The sequence below is a fragment of the Dipodomys ordii genome, unplaced genomic scaffold (genome assembly GCF_000151885.1).
Source record: "Dipodomys ordii isolate 6190 unplaced genomic scaffold, Dord_2.0 Scaffold62, whole genome shotgun sequence".
In the NCBI taxonomy this organism is placed as follows: Eukaryota; Metazoa; Chordata; class Mammalia; order Rodentia; family Heteromyidae; genus Dipodomys; species Dipodomys ordii.
This window is the reverse complement of record NW_012267278.1, coordinates 2,422,393-2,426,532: the sequence shown is the minus strand read 5'-3', so window position 1 is coordinate 2,426,532 and position 4,140 is coordinate 2,422,393. Positions and strand designations below refer to the sequence as shown.

The 4,140-nt window shown below is 45.8% G+C and overlaps 1 pseudogene; it reads left to right on the top strand.

Annotated features, from left to right (window-relative positions):
* The window catches only part of LOC105990057, a 35,203-nt pseudogene extending 33,857 nt beyond the window's left edge, over window positions 1-1,346 (top strand).
* The last annotated feature ends 2,794 nt before the right edge of the window (window positions 1,347-4,140 follow it).

Sequence of the window (4,140 nt, the reverse complement as noted above, 5' to 3'; positions counted from 1 at the left end):
ACCACTTGAGCCACAGGGCCACTTCCGGCTTTTTTCTTTTTGCTTATGTGGTGCTGAGGAATCGAACCCAGGGCCTTGAGCATGCAAGGCAAGCGCTCTACCACTGAGCCACCTTCCCAGCCCTGAAAGTTCTTTTTTCATGGCTGCCGCCAGGAGAGTGAAGCAAAGCTTGTAGCAAGACCTGAGCAGCCCAGGAGGAACCCAGGAGCCAGCTGCTGGGAGGCTTAAGATGGAAAAATCATAAGCCAGATTATACTACCAAGGAAAATTTAATGTTCTGTTGTTGTTGGTTGCAGGGCCTGAACTCTGGGCCTGGGCGCTGTCCCTCAGCTCTTCAAGGATAGCGCTCTACCACTTGAGCCACAGCACTACTTCCGGCTTTATCTGTTTAAGTGGTGCTGAGGTATCAAACCCAGGGCCTCATGTATGCAAGGCAAGCACTCTACCACTGAGCCACCTTCCCAGCATGGAAAACTTAATCTTTTATATCAGAAACCAAAACATTAATCAACTTCCCCAGGAAGACAGAAATGTCCTTTAACATGGATCAACATACCTCGGACTTAATGCTGCTCTCTGTGGCTTAATAGCTAACAGTCTTTTTCAAAGCATCTTGCACATGACACACATGACGAAGGATCCAGTGGCATCTGGCTTACCAATGGCAGTGATCCAATTTTTGACAGCTAATGAGGTTTACCAAGGTTTTGTAAGTTTACCTTGGAGTACAGGTGATTTGAGTTGGGAAAGCTGCACTGTGACACAGGGTGGACTGATTGGTTTAGTTTGGGGGTAGTCTGTACTCTATTATCTTGGCTATACTGTAAATCGTGGTCTAGCAGCCAGACAGGGATCCGCACTGCTACCGGACAAAGGAAACATCTTAACTTACTGGATCAGGATTTCTTGCTTTTTGTTTTTGTTTCGCCAGCTAGGGCTTGAACTCAGGGTCTGATTGCTATCTCTGAGCTTGTTTTGTTCAAGACTAGCACTGTACCACTTGAGCCACAACACCACTTCCAGCATTTTCTGTTTATGTAGTACTGAGGAATTGAACCCAGGGCTTCATACATGCTATGCAAGTGCTCTACCCCTAAGCCACATTCCCAGCTGTGGATCAGGATTTAGAAAGATGCTATTTCCCACTTCAGACTGCATTTGCAGCATACCTTGGATCAAAACAATATAAACTACTCATAAAGGCTCACTTCTCTATCCTCTATTCAATCCCCAGATTTTCTCTTGGGTCTCCACTTTTAAGGTTTACACCTTTAAAGAACCCAAGACTTACCTGGACCATCATTCAAAGCATGCACATAAACATTACTGACACAGAGACCTCCTGAGAAAGGTTAGGAAAACACACTATGCTCTCAGAACCAGAGGTTCTAGACCCGGAGTTTCGAGGCACCTGTAATAGAAAGCTCTGTGATATTATAAACAAATTCCTCTACTTTAGGCTTCTCAGCCTTGCTGAGATTACAGATGTGTGCTACCATATCCAGTTTCTTTCCATACAGGCTGATTCACATAGTGGTTTTTGCCCAGGCTAGCCTGACACCTTAACCCCCCTGATTTTAGCCTTGTTTCTTGGGGTGGCAGAAGCACACCATTGTGCCTACCTATAGGTCCAGAAAGGGTCTCCCAATCTTATTTTCCAAGGATGGCCTTGAAATATGATCCTCCCATTCTTGGCCTTCCAAGTAACTAGGATTACACAGGCATGAGCCACTAGCATGTTGGTTGAGCAATATTTTTAAAGTAGGGGAAGAAAGAGGAGAGGAAAAGAATATGCCGAAAGAACGCTAACAAAGGAAAGAGTGCCATGGGAGGGTAAAGAGGGAAATGGACATAGGGCAGATTTGCAGGCCAGCAGGGAAGCCACACTTGAGGGCTTGTGAAAAGAGGATAGCAGTTAGGTGTGGGAGTAGGGAGGCAGCTAATTGGTGGAGATCCTTGAAGGCCATGATTAGTAGTTTTAATTTAATTCAAGAGGCAATTGGAGCTATTGTGGACTTCTAAGGAAGGGAGTGATATGATCAAGATGGTGCTTGAGGACAATGGTTCATGCCTCTGGAAGGGGGGATTAGATGAAGGAGCCCCTCAACCAGGATGCTAAATTGCACCTGTTTCCCCACCAGGTGTAAGAGAGACATGGCATAGAACAGGACTGTGAGGCGCACAGAGCAGAGCTGGGAGACATTGTAAAGGACAAAGCTTCATTCCTTCTTGCTAAAATCAGGCACTGGGTTAGGCAGCAGGCTGCCAAGAAGAACAGGCACAGAGGTTGGGACAAAAAGAGACAATTAAGCAATTCTAATACTGTGAGATAAGTGCTGTGACTATGAAATCAGAGAGATTTGAGGATGCTTGGCGGGAGCTGCACCTGTGGCTTGGGAAGGGACACAGGTGGTCAGGGAAGTTCCCCCCAGAGGATGGGGTTTCAAGCTGGGAAATTAGTGAGGGAACAGATAACGGTGAAATGAAAAGTCATCAGGAGCAATGTTACAAATTGGAAGGACAGGAATGGAATCATGAGGGAGGAGAAGAATGCTTCCAGGCAGGATAGGTTCCAGGGGCCGGAAGAGCATGAAGGACCTCTCATCTGCAACAGGGACTTCATCCTAGGAGCAGCGAAAGACCAAAAGAGAGGCGTGATTTTGGTTTCATTGTAAAAAGAAAATATCCCTCTGGCTACGTTCATTACAGGTGGTGGGGATTAGAATGGGAATCTGGGAGCCTTCCCTATAGTTTAGGGGAGAGATGAAGACATGGGAATGTATTCAAAATATATTTAGGTTATAGAATTTACAGAACAAGAAAGAGATCGAAGCTGGGAGCTGGTGGCTCATGCCTGTAATCCTAGCTACTCAGGAGGCTGAGATTTGAGGATAATGGTTCAAGCCAGCTTGGGTAGGAAAGTCCCTGAGACTCTTATCTCTAATTAAACCACCAGAAAACTGGAAGTGGTGCTGTGGCTCAAGTGGTAGAGTACTAGCTTTGAGGTGAAGAGCTCAGAGACAGTGCCCAGAGTTCAAGCCCCAAGACCGAGCGAGCGAGCGAGCGAGAGAGAGAGAGAGAGAGAGAAGAAAAGGAGAAAGTCTAAAAGAGGATATATCAGGGGCTGGGAAGTGGCTCAGCAGTAGAGTGCTGGCCTCACATGCGTAGGCCCTGGATTTGATTCCTCAGCACCACATAAACAGAAAAGGCACTGTGGCTCAAGTGTTAGAGTGCTAGCTTTGAGCTGAAGAGCTCAGGGACAGCACCTAGGCCTAGGGTTCAAGACCCACCACCGACCCAAAAAAAATAATGAATAAATAAATAAAAATAAATAAGGGGCTGGGAAGGTGGCTCAGTGGCAGAGTGCTTGCCTTACATGCATGAGGCCCTGGGTTCAATTCCTCATCACCACATAAGCAGAAGAAGCCAGAAGTGGTGCTGCAGCTCAAGTGGTAGAGTACTAGCCTTGAGCTGAAGAGCTCAGGGACATTTCCCAAGCCCAGAGTTCAGGCCCCACAACTGACAAAAAAAATCAGTAAGTAAATAAGTAAATAAATAAATGAAAGAGGATATCATCAGCCCAGGGACTACCAAACCTGTGGTAGTACCAATACTAGAAAATGAATTTCTATGTCTTTTTTTTTTAAGTGTATATCTTGACCCAGGTTCCAGTGGCTTACCCCTGTAATCCTAGTTGGTTAGGAGGCTGAATGCAGAATGATGGTTTAAGACTACCCCAGAGAGAGGGATGGTCATGAAACTCAATCTCAAAAATAAGGAGCAAAAAAAAAGAAAGAAAAGAAAAAAAGCAACCCACCAATAAACAAAGCGGGAGGTGTGGCTCAAGTGGCAGAGCACCAGTTAGGAAGTATCAGATCCTGAGCTCAACCACAGTACTCCCAACATCTTTTATTTCTCATAATGTCCTTTATTTGCTATAGCTTGGTCTTGAAATGTCCAAGGCTCACTGTTCAAGACCTCTTCACCAGCCTGTAGCACTGTTGGGAGGTGATGGAACTTTTAAGAGGTAGGACTGAGCCGGAAACCACATGGCTCATGCTACTCAGGAGACTGAGATCTAAGGATCAAGGTTCAAAGCCAGCCTGGACAGGAAAGTCTGTAAGATCTCCAATTAATCAC